This window comes from Pinus tabuliformis, chromosome 6 (genome assembly GCF_031772625.1).
Source record: "Pinus tabuliformis cultivar Carrire ecotype Pingquan chromosome 6, CPIR1, whole genome shotgun sequence".
Taxonomy (NCBI): domain Eukaryota; kingdom Viridiplantae; phylum Streptophyta; class Pinopsida; order Pinales; family Pinaceae; genus Pinus; species Pinus tabuliformis.
Window position 1 is genome coordinate 762,155,852 of NC_142292.1, and position 16,868 is coordinate 762,172,719.

A 16,868-nucleotide genomic window follows, 5' to 3' on the forward strand; every position below is an offset into this window, starting at 1 on the left:
TGCAAAAGATATCTTGCAGTTTAGCTGACAATTTTTAGACATTAAAATATATTCAATGTCTATAGTTAAAGGGATGTTGGGTAGAACGATGCCATTGTGATTAGGTCTCCTTGGAAATTGTTTCCTTCTGGACAGCTTCCTCGCACCAAAGTCTACAATGACATTCACCACTGGGCTGGTTTACAATCACTCCAGATTGGCTGAAGCCAATGTTGTTTTCGTCTAGTACCTCTAGAGTGGAAGAAATCCCATGACATAATCGAAGAAATATCTATTTCAATAACAGCATTCCTAACTTCTATTCGTCTGACTATCCAAATTATATATATGAATTACTGTCTATATATATATATATATATATATATATACACAAGGGAACAAGGAATAGGATATGACAATGGAAAAAATACTTAAAAAAAATTCACTATCATTTAATGATCTACAAATTAGATATAATTAGCTGCTAGTGAATGTCAAATTAAATTATTAGAAATGCAAATAGTGAATATTTAGTGTCTATAAAGCCAATGACAAATACACACACATGCTCAATTTTATATGCCATAATAAAAAGGATTAGATTTTCTTCCTTGATAACCCATATATGTGTGTGTGTGCACGCACACATGTCCAATAAAGCCCAAGGGATTAGCTCACCTGGTTATCGCCAATGTTATTTAGTTCCATCCTAACAAGTACCCAATTCAAATCCCATTGGGATAGGTGCACTACTCTACAACAACAGGTTTACTATAGATGCCATTTATGAATCTGAAGAAGCATTCATTGGGTTTCCCCACAAGGTTTTCCCTGGAAACTAAATAAAAATGTGTGAGCCCAAGGGTTTAGCACAATTGGTTCAACTTGATTGTTTCCAGGCGCAATTTCGCCATGAGGTCCTTGGGGTTCAAAATGTAAATATGTTCAGTCTTCATAATTGTCATTGTACTCATGTCATTATGTATATCTTATGTATCTATCAAAAGAAGAAAGAAAATTATTATTTTTCAGGCATGGGTTTCATGCTTCATTTAAGTGGTCATCTAGGTCAAGCATGCATTTCATGCTCTTAGGGTTTGTCAAGTCAATAAGAGGTGTCTAAGTCAAGAGGACACAAGATATGGCACTAGTCAGGGACAAACCCCAATGTGGGGAAACCCTTGATCAATTCTTCAAAAGTTCAACAAAGAGAGAGAGAGTACAATATACAATATTCACTTGCCCAATCACAGCGAAATCTGATCAGTCAAACAGCAGAAACAAAAAGACCTAACTAGAAAGTCAATGTTGCTCAACAAGGTAGATTTTGACCTCCAAAACAGCTCAGCAAACTCGGTCAACTCGGCCTCCAACAGCAAGTCAAATCAGCAGTTTTGTCCTCTAAACGGACCCCTGAAACAGCCCTTAAATGATTTCACTGTCACCTACAACACACCCGAAATTCTTATGCTTCTTCCATGCTGTCAACAGGCTTCTTCTTCTTGTTGCGTTAGGGCTCCCTTTGTTGTGGCTAGGGTCTCTCCATTGACTGCGGATTGAGGCCTTCTTTTGCTGCATATTGACTACGGATAGGAGCCTTGCTTGTCTGCAGATTAAGGGTGTCTTCTTAGTTGTGTATAAGGGCCTCTCTTTGTTGTGGCTAAGCCTCCTTTTGACTGGGGTTAGGGCTCTCCCTTTTGACTGCGTTTAGGACTCCTTCTTGACTGCGTATAGGGCTTGCACTTCACTGCTGATCAGGCCTCCTCCTTGACTGTGGCTAGGGCATCTTTAACTGCGCCTAGGGCACCTTTATGACTGCAGCTAGGTCTCCCTCTTGACCTTTCTTTCCACCACGTCCTCTTTGTGAGAGGACAAACCCAAACGAGTGGAGAGAGAAATCAAGAGTGATGTGTGTCTCAAATGACTTGAGGTCTCCTCTATTTAAATGCAACGTTGAGGTTGAGTTGGGGGTAATTTGCTTGCTGGCCAACCTTGACAAATTGTCAAATAATATAAATAAATTCATATCTCCATAAATACATGTCGGAATCGGATGATCTTTAGATCAATCCTACACCTCTCGGAGAGAGGAATCCAAGAAAAATATCAGTTGCCATAAATAAGGTGACCCACATGGAGTTTGGCCCTAGTTGCCAATTTTAACACTCCCTCTCAACTAGGGAGAACTCCATCTGCTAATCCATCTATCAGTCGGTACTATCTCTACCATCAATGCATTGCTCTACTCTGCTGAACTATGAAGAAGAAGAAGTGATCGAGAATGTATCATACCATTCTCTACTGACCCGAAGTCAGTCCCAGATAAAAGAGAGTGTCTCATACCACTCTTACTGACCCGAAGTTAGTTCCAATAAAGAGAGTGTGTCATACCACTCTTACTGGCCCAACGTGAGTTCCAATTGATCCTAGATCAATATCATCCTAGCATAGGGAGTATGGTAATACACGATGTGTCCATCGATACTATCGCCCCTATCCTCATTTCCCTACTCATTGGCCAGATGAGAGGTACTTCCCATGAGTCCTAGACTGCATGGGTAGGATGTCTCGGTAGGAGAAGGATGAACCACTCACCGTACATGTTGCCATGGGCTATCCCAGGGGAAGGCTGAACCACTCACCCTATACACAACAAATCACTAGGGGAAGGCTAAACCACTCACCCTGTACACAACAAATCACTAGGGGAAGGCTGAACCACTCACCCTGTACACAAAAAATCACTAGGGGAAGGCTGAACCACTCACCCTCTACACAACAAATCACTAGGGGAAGGCTGAACCACTCACCCTCTACACAAAAAATCATTATGGGAAGGCTGAACCACTCACCCTATGATTGTGTCTCCGCAGGAGAAGGATGAACCACCCATCCTACCTACATAGCAAACCACTAGGGAAAGGTTGAACCACTGACCCTATGGTTGCTCATCGCTTCAAGAAGTACCCCAAGCCCCCCGGAATTCCCAGAGCTCAATATCCATATCATACTAGACCCTCAGGAGAGGGTCTCTCCACGGAAAGTCAAGAATTTGACCTTTCCCAAGGGCTTTGTCAGACTATCGGCGACCTACTCATCAGTCCCAATGTGTTGGAGCCCTATTGCTCCTCGTTGTACCATATCCCGGATAAAGTGGTACTTGATGACTATGTGCTTGGAGCGATCATGAAATATAGGATTCTCTTATAATCGAATCCCACTCCGGTTGTCGCAAAGGATCATGGTGGTATCCAGCACATGTCCAGCCAACTCACTGAAGAGCTTCCTCAACCAGACAACTTCACAAGAGGCCATACTCGCAGCTATGTATTCGGCCTCAGTGGAGCTCAAAGCAACCGACTTCTGCTTCCTGCTCATCCAGGATATCAAAGAAGAACCCAAAGAGAAACAGCACCTAGAAGTGCTCTTGCGATCCATCACACTGCCTGCTTCAAACAATAGAGAGCTTTCTTCAACCTGCATATATGAGATTCCTGGTCATGAACCTCAAGCCCCTTGGGTTGTTCCACATCTGTGTTCTTGATATTACTTGAGGGGAATGGTCCCCTTGTAAGTTTTCCCTTGGTACATCCCGGACATGTACCTTCATACTCTTCTTTGAACTTGGGCATCCCTGTCACCATCTGTCTCACATCGGGTAGGGCCTTATAATGAAGACGAGCAAACCTTCGGTGCCACAATTCAGATTGTAGAGATGTGTCACAAGAGATGGCCCCCAATGAACTTCTTGCAACTTGATACAAAGTGCCAACCCTGAACCCAAGAGTGAAAGCATCTTTAAAATTCCTTTTCCACACACGTACATTTCCATCGATGAATGCCACCTTGTAACCTTTGTCTTCCATTGACGAAATGGACACCAGGTTCTTCTTGAGATCAGGTACATATGAACTTTTTGTAAATGAATCATGTTACCCTGGTTCAATTAAAGGGTAGCATTCCCTACACCTTTTACGGGATAGGTGGCATTATCTCCAAGAATAATTTCCAAGTTTGTTTTCTTTTCTATCATATTAGAGAGAGCTTCCTTGCATCTGATGAAATGCCTTGAAGCACCACTATCAATAAGCCATTTCCCAAAAGTATCCGGAGGAGAGGTAGTGGAGACGGCCGATATTAGATAATACTCATTTTGCTTATCGTTAACAACATTAGATTCTTCATACCTGGAGTTCCTTGCTTTCTTGGAGGGTCAACCATTTCCTTGATGTCCCGCATTCCTTTTTCCTTTGCCATTGTACTTGTCATTCCTTCGATCGTTGTTGTTGAAGTTGCCCCTGGAATGATTGTGATCATCATCATGTGATGTGTCCTTCTATTTGGACACTCCCTTGCATGGTGGCCAAACTTATTGCAAGCAAAGCATTTGCCTTTCCTTCCACCCTTAGATTCGGGCTTTCCATTGAAATGACCTTTAGACTTTGCATTATTTCTCCTTTTGGCATGAGCAGAGAAAGCAGTGGGGTTGCCTCTATTAGAAGGCATTTATTGCTCCACCATTCTTGTTTCTTCTTGAATGCATCTTGACATCAATTCTTCAAATCCTAGAATTCGATCATTATTGAGAATAGTGGTTCTAAATATATACCACCCATGTGGGAGCCCTCCAAGGGTAGTGATAGTAAGTTCCCTGTCGGGAATGACTTATCCAATCGATTTGAAGATCATTCTTGATCTCAGTGATCCTTAAGAAGTAGGATTGAATATCCTCGTCCTTGCCCTTCTTAATATCCTTCAGCGTATTTTTGAGAAATAAAATTCGATTTGCATCACTAACCTTGAACATGCTTATCCTCGTCCTTGCCCTTCTTAATATCCTTCAGTTTATTTTTGAGAAATAAAATTTGATTTGCATCACTAAATTTGAACATGCTTACCAATCTGTCATAGATCTCCTTGGAGGAGTTCAAATCAGAGATGTAGGCCACCAGACGCTTCTCAATAGAATCTCTGATAATCTTCTTAGCTTTGACTTCACCCTTGGTGTACTTGTTCTTTGTAGCAACCGACGAATTTGATGGAGGCTCAAGGATTTTACCCTTCACATAGTCCAACGCTTCTTGTTCTTCTAATGTCAGATCAAGAGACATCTCCCATCCATGATAGTCAGAGTTTTCTCGAAGCTTGTCTTCAGTCGAGAAGTGGGATGAGGAACCCATTGACCCTTTTGTCCTTTCCAACTATCTTCGGTGATTGCTCTTTCACTCTTGCTTGGGCTTTATCTTCACCTCACCTTTGATACCATGTTAATTTTTGGTATGCTCTATGCTTAAGAGCAATTTACTTCAATTTTCTTATTAGCCCAATATCAATATCCAGATTAACAATCACATTAGCATGATAGTAAATGTAGATCGAACATAAACATAAACAGTAGAAGACAAGCCAAGGAAAGATGACACAAGATGTGGCACCAGCCAGGGAAAAACCCCAATGTGGGGAACCCTTGATCAACTCTTCTTATATTCTTCAATAGTTCAGCACAGAGAGAGATAGTACAAATATACAAAATTGATATTTTATGACAGCAACAGCAAACCTTAACCAGTAAATTCAACGTTGGTCAAACAGGTCAGATTTGACCTCCAATCAAGCTTAGTCAACTCAGCCTCCAACAGCAAGATGTATCAGCCCAAACACTGCTCATGAACTTGTTGCAATACTGCAAATCTGGGACTGGTTAGGGCACTAACCACAGTCCCTAACAGCCCATCAAACTGGCCTAGAATAACTCCTATTGACTGTGGTTATCCTCCAATGGAATGTTGCCCTCCACGCTGCTCCTTTAGGGCAGTTTCAAGCCCAACGCAAGGACTAGTCTCCCTAACTCAGTTGCAGCACTCAACAGGACCTTGACTAGGCTTGTGGCAGCTTCTTAGGAGGATTGTCCACCCTCCAGCAAGTCCTCAAGCATACCTCCTAGCCTCGGCCTCCAAGAACAGGGACTCGGCCCTCCAACCAACAGTTTTGTCCTCTAAACGGACCCCTGAAACAGCCCTTAAATGATTCATTGTCACCTACAACACACCCAAAATTCTTATGCTTCTTCCATGCTGTCAACAGGCTTTTCTTCTTGCTGCGTTAGGGCTCCCTTTGTTGCGGCTAGGGTCTCTCCTTTGACTGCGGATTGAGGCCGCCTTTTGCTGTGTATTGACTACAGATAAGAGCCTTGCTTGTCTGCAGATTAAGGGCGTCTTCTTAGTTGCAGATAAGGGCCTCTCTTTGTTGTGGCTAAGCCTCTCCTTTTGACTGTGGTTAGGGCTCTCCCTTTTCGTTGTTGTTAGGACTCCTTCTTGATTGTGTATAGGACTTGCACTTCACTGTTGATCAGGCATCCTCCTTGACTGTGGCAAGGGCATCTTTAACTGCGACTAGGGCACCTTTATGATTGCAGCTAGGTCTCCCTCTTGACCTTTCATTCCACCACGTCCTCTTGAGGTGTCCTCTATTTAAATGCAACATTGAGGTTGAGTTGGGGGTAATTTGCTTACTAGCCGATGTTGACAAATTGTCAAATAATATAAATAAATTCATATCTTGATAAATACATGTCGAAATTGGATGATCTTTAGATCAATCATACACCACTCGGAGAGAGGAATCCAAGAAAAATATCAGCTGCCATATATAAGGTGACCCAATTGGAGTTTGGCCCTAGTTGCCAATTTTTACAAAGGCCAAAATGAGGAGAAGGCTCCTTGTATTTATATGCAACGTTGAGGGCTTGAGGGTGCTAATTTGATGGCTAGCCGACCTTGACAATTTGTCCATAATCAAAATAAATTCATAACTCCATTTGTACATGTCAGAATGGGATGATCTTTAGATCAATCCTACACCTCTCGGAGAGAGGAATCCAATAAAAATATCAGTTGTCTCATATGAGTTGTCCAACGCGAAGTTTGGCCCTAGTTGCCAAATTTAACACTCCCTCTCACTTAGGGAGAACTCCACCTGTCAAACTGTCTGACAATTTGTACCATCCCAGTCTCTGCTCTGCTGAACCATGAAGAAAGAAGAAATGATCGAGAATGTATCATACCATTCTCCACTGACCCGAAGTCAGTTTCCAATAATAGAGAGTGTTCCATACCACTCTTAATCGACCCGAAGTCCGTTTCCATAGATCCCATATCAATGTCAACATCCTAGCATAGGGAGTCTTGTAGTACACGATGCATCCGTCGGTAATACTATGGTCCCTATCCTCATTTCCCTACTCATTGGCAAAATGAGAGGTACTTTCCATGAGTCTCAGACTGCATGGGTAGGATGTGCCGGCAGGAGAAGGTGAACCACTCATCCTGCTCATATGCCATAGGAGAAGGTGAACCACTCAACCTATGCATATGTCACCATGGGGTATCACAAGGGAAGGTGAACCACTCACCCTATACATCGCGCACCATTAGGGGAAGGTGAACCACTCACCATATGGTCACTCATCACTCCAAGAACTACCCCAAGCCTCCCGAAGCTCCCAGAGCTCAACATCCATCTCATACGAGACCCTCATAAGAGGATCTCTCCACGACTCCAAGTCCTTCACGAAAGGTTAAGAATTTGACATTCCCCCGGGGCTTCGTAAGAATATTGGCAAACTGATGATCAATCCAAATGTGTTGGAGCCTTACTACTCCCTGTTGTACCATATCCCAGATAAAGTGGTAGCTGATATCAATATGCTTGGAGCAGTCATGAAACACGGGATTCTTTGAAAGACGAATCCCACTCTAGTTGTTGGAGAAGATCACAGTGGTATCCAGCACATGTCCAAATAGCTCACTAAAGAGCTTCCCCAACCAAAAAACTTCATAGGAGGCCATACTAGCAGCAATGTATTCAGCCTCAGCAGTGCTTAATGCAACCGACTTCTGCTTCCTGCTCATCCATGATATCGAAGCAAAACCTAGAGAGAAGAAACATCCAGATGTGCTTTTACGATCCACCACATTGCCAACCCAATCTGCATGAGAGTAACCATGGAGCCTCACATTCCTGGCACTGTATCTCAGTCCATAAGTGATTGTGCCCTGAAGATATCTCAAGAGATTCTTGGCAGCAATCGAATGTATATGATGAGGATCGACCATAAACTGACTCAATGTATTCACTGCAAAACATATGTCCGGACGGGAGTTCACCAAGAACACCAGGGCCTCCACGAGTTGACAATACTTAGAAGGATTTCCCAAATCAAGCCCAACAGCACTTCTGCATAACTTCTTGAAGTTAAGTTCCATTGGAGTAGTCACGGACTTGCAGTCCACCATCCCAAATCTTTCAAGTATCTTCACAATATATTTTCCTTGAGAAAGGAAAATCTCACCTGGCTTTTGCCAGACCTCCAACCCTAGGAAGTAATGCATCAATCCTAGGTCCTTCATCTCAAATTCAGAAACCAACTCCCTCTTACATTGATGAATAAGACGTCTGCACTTATCAGAAAGAGATCGTCCACATAGAGTACCAAGATGAGAGGTCTATCATTCTCAACCTTAAAGTAAAGGTTCAGATCAGCTTCACTTCTCGTAAATCGCAGCTTCATTAGATAGTTATCGATCCTCTCATACCAAGCTCAGGGTGCTTGTTTCAACCCATAGAGGGCTTTCTTCAACCTGCATACATGTGTCTGACAATCTTGAACTTCGAACCCCTCAGGTTGTTCTACATAGACTTCCTCCTTAAGAGAACCATGCAAGAAGGCAGTCTTGACATCCATCTCGTGTAGATTCGATCCTTGCAAGGCGGCAAGGGAAATGATCGAACGGATGGTAGTGTAGCGAGCCACCGGTGCAAATATCTCATCATAATCTACACCTTCCTTTTGAGAGAAGCCTCGAGCAACAAATCTGGCCTTGAACTTTTCAGCACTTCCATCAGCTCCATGCTTGATCTTGTAGAGCCATTTCAAGGTGACAACGGATTTGTCCTTGGGTCTAGGGACCACATCCTAGACATCATTCTTCATAATCGACTCATACTCTTCGTTCATTGCATCCTTCCAAACTTGGTGCTTTACAACTTCTTCGAATGTGCAAGGCTCAGATTGAACAATGGTGCTCATTGCAGTTAAGTACCCTTGGTACCTATTCGGCTTCTTGCTTTCACGAAATGTCCCCCTAGGTGCAACATGTCTCTCAGCATCTTCGAGAGTCTCCCTAAGCCATGAGGATCTCCTTTTTGAGGAGGAGACCTCATGAGGGGGTGGATCAATGGAATCCATTGGTCCTTCAGCATCGGGCATCGGCTCATCCTGCAGTTCTCCCTACTTTCCTGAATCTGCTTCTTTGTCCTTCCTTGGAAGAGGAAGATTACTAATCTTCCCAAGTGCAGCATCCCCATCGAAGATGACATCATGACTTATCTCCACTTCTCTTGCACCAGGCACATATATTCTATATGCCTTAGAAGTTTCACTGTAGCCCACAAATGTTCCTTTCTCCCAGAAGCATCCAATTTGCTTCTCTTTTCTTTGGGAACATGAAAATATACGAGACTACCAAAAATTCTAAAGTGAGAAACATCAAGTTTCTTATCGGTGAAAAATTCTTTGGGAGTTTTGGAGTCCAATGCTTGATGAGGGCATCTATTTCTAACATACACGACTGTGTTTGCAACTTCGGCCCATAAGAACTTCGGCAGGCTTTAATCATGAAGCATGGCACGAGTAGCTTCTACGATAGAATGGTTGTTCCTTTCAACAACACCATTTTGCTCAGAGTATATGCAATTGTAGTCTCCCTCTTAATGCCAGCTTCTCTACAATAATTATTGAAATCATTTGATTCATATTCGGTTCCATTATCGGTCCTCAGTATTTTGATCTTCTTCTCAAATTGAAATTTCGACCAAAGCTTTGAAAGAACGGAACCATGAGAATACTTCGTCCTTCTTCAAGAAATATATCCAAGTCTTGCGAGAGAATTCATCCATAAAGATAGAATAATATAAATATCCTCCTAATGAGTTCATGGGCATTGCACCAGATAGATCAGAATGAACCAATAGCAATATGTCAGTAGTCTTGCTATCACTTGAGGGGAATGGTCCCCTTGTATGCTTTCCTTCTGCACACCCCTAACAAACACCTTCATGTTCTACTTTAAATTTGGGCATACCTGTCACCATCTTCCTCACATCGAGTAGAGCCTTACAATGTAGATGAGAAAACCTCCGGTGGTATGATTCGGATTGAAGTGATGTGTCGCAAGACATAGCTCCCAATGGGCTTCCTCCAACTTGATATAGGCTATCAACCCTGAAGCCAAGTGTAAATGCATCTTTGAAATTTTTATTCCACACACGTACCTTTCCATCGATGAATACCACCTTGAATCCTTTGTCCTCCATCACCGAGATAGATACCAAGTTCTTCTTTAGATCGGGTACATATAGTACTTCTTGTAGATGAATGGTGTTACCTTGATTCAATTGAAGAGTAACATTCCCAACTCCCTTCACGGGATAGGTGGCATTGTCTCCAAGGATAATTTCCAAATTTGTATCATTTTCAATCAGATTTGAAAGAGCTTCCTTATACCCAGTGAAGTGCCTTTAGGCACCACTATCAATCAACCAATTTCCCAGTGTCCGGAGGAGATGCAGTCGAGAGGGCAGATATAAGATAAAATTCCTTTTGCTTGTTATCAACAACATTAGATTCATCATACTTGGTGTTCCTTGATCTCTTGGGAGGGCGACCATTTCCTTGATGAGGAGCGGGAGCATTCCTTTTTCCTGGTTTGTTGAATTTTCCATTCCTTTGATTGTTGGTGTCGCTAAAATTGTTGTTGGTCTGGTTGTCATCATCATGAGGTGTATCCCTTCTATTAGGACACTCCCTAGCATAGTGGCCAAACTTGTTGCAAATGAAGCATCTTCCCTTCCTTTCGTTTTTGAAACCCGCCCTTCCTTGACATTGCTTGTTTGAAGCTACATTGTTCTTCTTTTTAGCATGAGCGGAGAATGCAGTAGGACCATTCCTATTTGAAGGCATATCTAGTTCCATCATCCTTGTTTCTTCTTGAGAACATCTAGTCAGCAATTCTTCGAAACCTGGAATCTTGTTGTTGTTAAGAATAGTGGTGTTGAACACGTGTCATTCACGAGGGAGTCCTCCAAGGGCAATGAGAGTAAGCTCCCTATCAGCAATAGCTTCTCCAATCGAAAGAAGATCATTTTTTATCTCAGTAATCCTTATGAAGTAGGATTGAATATCTTCATTTCTTCCCTTCTTTATATCCTTCAGCGTGTTCTTGAGGAAAAGAATTTGGTTTGCATTGCTAGATTTGAACATGCCAACCAACCTGTCATATATCTCCTTTGATATGTTCAAATCGGAGATGTAAGCAACTAAATGCTTATGAATAGAATCCCTGATGATCTTTTTGGCTTTGACTTCACACTTCTTGTACATTGTCTTAGCAACAGCCAATGCATTTGAAGGAGGTTCCGAAATCTTTCCTTACACATAATCCATAACACCTTGCTCTTCTAAAGTCAAATCAAGAGACATCTTCCATGCATGATAATCAGACTTATCATGAAGCTTGTCATCAGACTTGAAGTAGGATGTGGAGCCCATTGAATCTTGTCCTTGATTGGTGATTTCTCTTCTCACTCTTACTTGGGCTTTGTCTTCACCTTAGCTCTGATACCACGTTAAATTTAGATAACAATGGTATGTTCTATGCTTAGAGCAATTTTACTTCAATTTCTTTATTAGCCCAATATCAATAGATCTTTAAATCAATCCTACACCTCTCGGAGAGAGGAATCCAATAAAAATATCAGTTGCCTCATATGAGCTGTCCAAGGTGAAGTTTGGCCCTAGTTGCCAAATTTAACACTTTGTCCTATGTATAAGACCCTATTAGGTAATTTGCAACAAGAAAGAAGAATTATTTTTTGAGTCAAAATTGTCAATATTGACCTCCAAGACCAAGTCAGCCTTGTTAGTCCAAGTCGGCCTAAGAGAGGCTATTCAACTCCTTGAAAAGGGTATAAATACAAGTAATTTAGACCTCATTAGAAACCCTTATCACAAGAAATTTGATCTGCAATAGAAGAGTGTGAAATTCAAGAAAGAAGCCAAGAAAGTAAAAGGAGGGAGAAGTTGAAACAAGGAGGAAGGGATTTGAAGTGCTGACCTAGTTTCTGGACTATTTTCTCTCACACATGCGAAATTTTAAGATGCTGCAAGGGGGCCGAAGTTGCAGACCTACTAAAGGTCTGAAATTTAGATGTTGGGGACCAAAATTCAAAGTATGGAGCAGTTCTAGAAAAAATTGACCCTTGTTGACTTGGTTTGACTTTGACTAGTTTGAAGGGTTTTTGTTGGAGGGCTGACTTGGTGCTTGGAGGAGGTCTTGGTCTAGGGTTTTTGGTCTTGGATTTCTCATTTGAAGTTGTTTCTATAAGAAGAGAAGAATTTTGATTGGGTTTTCCCCTAAGAGAGGGGTTTTGCCCTGGCTGAGAGCCTACATCTTGTGTTCATTGTTTTTGTGATCTTCATTGTTTTATGGTTTTGGTAATTGTTTGATGAAAGAGAACATAATAAGAACAAGAAGAAGTTAATATAATATCACAAGCAATTATCAAGTAAGAGAAATCACACTAAGTGCTGCCATATAGATTTCCCAACCCCTGGATCAGTGGATCAATGTTATCAGAACCAAACTAGCAACCAAACCAATCAACCTCCGAACCAGGAACCAACCAAAATCTGAGCAAAACCAGGAAAAAAGTGGAACAAAAGTCCAAACCAAAAAATACATGAAATATTCAAATTTTTGAAAATATATATATATATATATATTCATGTGCATCCATATGAATCCAAACCATTTATACAGTAATATGCAAATGTTCTCATTTAGATAGCAACTAAGAGTGCACATAACCAGAATAGCACATTGCAATACATCTCTGAACCAAAGATACATCAACAAAGAGGCTACAGATGGCCTCTAGAGTCAACAAAAGAAAGGACTCATGTTACAACAAATACTTATGTATCATCAAAATGCCTATCTTGGGATCTTCATCATCAATATCATCACCCTCTAAGCATTAAAATAAGATAGAAAAGGCCTAACATGTCAAATCAAGATTTTATTTGAGTGATGGGTACATTTTTACTAGGGTCATGAAAGAGGAGTTCAACAATCAATGCCACTAACATCGAGGTACATTGAAAGCTTGGTGCTCTTGATTGAATGCTAATTCCATAAGATCGTAAACAACATAATCCAATGGAAATGTTGCAATAACCCCAATTCTGATATCCTAAATACTTTTAGTCTGTTGGAATCTGAATGGGATCTTAAATTATACTCTCCATATGAAACCCAATGAGGTTGGAACCACATTGGATTTAAGAAATTAACATTAGCATTAATTACATACCATTGGTAAGGCTCTAGGGTTGAATACTAGGCTGCCCCAATCATTAATTATTGTTTTTCTTTAATTGTGTTTGGGGGGGGGGGTCCTTGGTTGCATCATACAAAACCAGCCAGCTCCATATAGAACCTGTCAATTCAGCGAAAAAAGGCCGGTTCAGTACCAAACCAGCCTTTTCCAGTTTCAAGCCACCAGCCTGACTGGTTTTGGCATCAAAACAGCTGGACTAACCAGTTCCACCAGTTCCAGTTCGGTTCTGATAACAATGGTTGGCTGAGATTTGAGTTGGGTCAGGTCTCTCTAGATTACCGACCACTATTGTGGCCAGCAGTTGAGCTGCCCTCCATCTAAATCCCACGAGGTTTTCCTTGGGAAAGATAAATAAATAAATACATAGATATAGATACAGACATAGATATATAGATGCATGAATATATGTATAAATATCTACTTGACAGAGAGGGTGAGTAGACTTCCAGACATCACTAGTACTTGGCAATTTCCCTAACATAATTCAAAGACATCATCATCACGTATCACCAAGCCTCCAGGAATATTGGGAAACCCTACCACTAGATATAAAATCTTAGTTTACCAAACCACTAAATAAGGCTACCCATCGTATTACAAGATAGTGGAGCTACCCAACACATAAGAGCAACCCAAATACCAGCTGTACAAATTTTTGAGCAGCAAACGATGCTCAATCATGGCGTTGGAGGACATGCCATGGTACTCAAAGAGACTCAACTGAGCAGATTTACCACAGGTGCCATTGTTGGTACCAATGCTACATTTCAATAGATCAACTAAAGTTGTAGAGTCTACAAGTTGATGTCAATCTTTGGAGAACATGTCATTTTTACCACCTCAACCAGTTTTGAAGGCGAAATCACTAAAGGTGAAGTAACAGAACTCATGGTGAGCCTGATGTACAAGATCTATAAATGGCATTATTGAAATTATCAAGAGTAAAGGGCATATTATTGTAACTAGCGATGCCCTACAAGCCAAATATTTTGCTAAGACGAAATGCAGCATTTGACAATCTAAGTTAAATCACTATGTGATATATTAAAAGATAGGACCTCATTAATACCCCTAAAGACATCCTATTTTAAAGCACACATTTGGCATTTGTGCATCATGCTCATTTCCAAAAAATGATGATTCACAAAGGGGAAAAAGTATTTATGTAACGGCCAAGCTACCCACTTCTCTTAGCCAAAGAGGCCTTGAATGGTACCAATCATTTAAACAATATTTCAGAGGTCCGCAAACCCTCCAGTTGGTCATGACAATGTTCATAACCTAAGCTATCCCACAAGTAATAAAAATTCCTAGGATGTACTAAACCCAGTCTTAATATCTGTGTTTAAAGTATTTAAGTATATGTCGACATACATTATCCCGAGGTCCAAACAATTACATAATTTTATGCCTAGCCCCACTTTCATTTTATTTACAACATTCCCTACTTTTGTTCTGAAACTCAAACTCCACAAAAACTCAACCAGCATGACACTTGGAAAAACTCAGTGAGTCAATAATACTCAGCACAAGATTCATCAAAACTCGATAAACAAGAAAATCTCTAAATACATGCAAGTTTTGTCAATGTTTGTTGGGTATGTTTTTGCAAAGTTTTATGCAAGTTTCACGAGTTTCAACGAGTCAAAGGAAGCTTCTAGGAAAGTCTAGCTCCAGGTACTTGTTTCACAAGCGACTCTAGATATCTAGCAAGTCTGGTACCAAGTCTCGCAACAATCATTTCAAGATTCGCATCGTCCTACTAATGGAAGATGAGCTTCAGCCTTGAAAACCATGTTTCGCATCTTTTGGTGTTTTTTTCCAAATTTTTCATCTATAGAATCACTGGTAAAATTCCACAATGGACCAACATCTTCCTTCAGAGTCCAAACAATATTTTGCACAGAAACGCACAAATCAGTGAGCAAGATTGTCACTAGACATTATTACACTTCTAGTTGTAAAAGCAAAAATGAGAAAGAAAAGCAAGCATGATTCCTTCAAAATGAAATATGGCTAAAATTTCCGTAATTTACAGAGAATAATATACTATAGTTTCTAAATAACGGTCATATTCAGATAGTACTTTTTTTACAAGTACCTTTTCACATTTAGTAATGGTAATATACGTGTCATAGTTTAGTGATTAATAAAGCATCAATGTACACTTTGTAACTAAGAGGACATCAATTATGTCCTAAATTGATTGTAGCAGTTGTTCAATTATTAGTTTCCTCTCTCATGAGCGATCTTGATTGTATGTGATTCAATTTTCATCATTGAATATTGAATGCCCCTCTTTTCTCCATTTACGTAATACTTATATAGTACTAGAAGCTTTGTTTATGCATCTATAAGCAGTCAATCGGTTAGGAGAGACTTAATGATAGGAGACATACATCAACAAGTAGAAAATTGATATTTTTTGTAAGGTTGAAGTTCGAGGAAAAAAAAATTAAAATCAGAGATCAAACTCATCGGTGACCCCAAGGTCTAGAGTCAATGTGGGAAAAGCAGGCAAGAAAGTAATTGGGCAAAAAGAAGGTCAAGTTGTGATCATATGACATGATAGAAATATGGGGAACATGAAAGACAAATCATGATCATACAACATGAGAGAAATACAACAAAGTAGCAACTGTAGCATGTGAGATGAATCACAAAGAGATTCATGAAGAGAATAAGGCTATAGAATGTTTATGCTTCTAAGAATTGGGAGGCTTTGATGTTGATTAAACTGTCAATTGTTGATAATCTTTTTCCACAGTTGCAAAATGAAACAAATGCTACAAATTGTGGAAGAGATTGAAGTCCTTGTACAAGAGCTCAAAAAAAGAAAGGATGCTGTATCGTTAACAATCGCTCTTCTCAACAAAGTTAATAGTGGGAAACATTTGAGTCCAACTATTCAAGTTGAAAGATACCAAGGATTAATAGACTGTGACTAACAGGGAGGTTGAAGAATGGAGTATGGCTCAAGTTATTCTCAATAGTTATCATGAATGTTTAAAGAATTTAGATGAAAGTTTGAATTTTCCCACTGACTCTCCTACAATTACTCTTTTTATTTTGAAAGTGTTACTTTAAACTCAAGAAACATTACAACTGGCCCAAAGAGATCAAGTACTACAAGCAACTCACATGCTGAGGAATGGGGTATGGCTCAATTTACTCTCAATAGTTAGCATCAATGTTTTCAGAATATTGATGAAAACTTTGAATGTTACACTGAATCCCCTATAATTACTCTTTTTCTTCTGAAAATCTTCGTTTAAACTCAAAAGAAACATTGCAACTGGCATGAAAGCATTACAACTGGCCCAAAGAGTTCCAGCACTACAAGCAACTCACATGCACAAGCAAAATGGCTCTAGAAAGTCAACATATTAAACTCAAACACTTCCATTCAACTAAGTTGTCTGAATGGGAAT

At 40.5% G+C, this 16,868-nt stretch overlaps 1 protein-coding gene across 1 annotated transcript in view; it reads right to left on the reverse strand.

The window, feature by feature from the left end:
* The window catches only part of LOC149260950 (proline-, glutamic acid/leucine-rich protein), a 319,977-nt gene that overhangs the window by 253,343 nt on the left and 49,766 nt on the right, over positions 1–16,868 (reverse strand). The gene's annotated exons all lie outside the window — the stretch shown is intronic.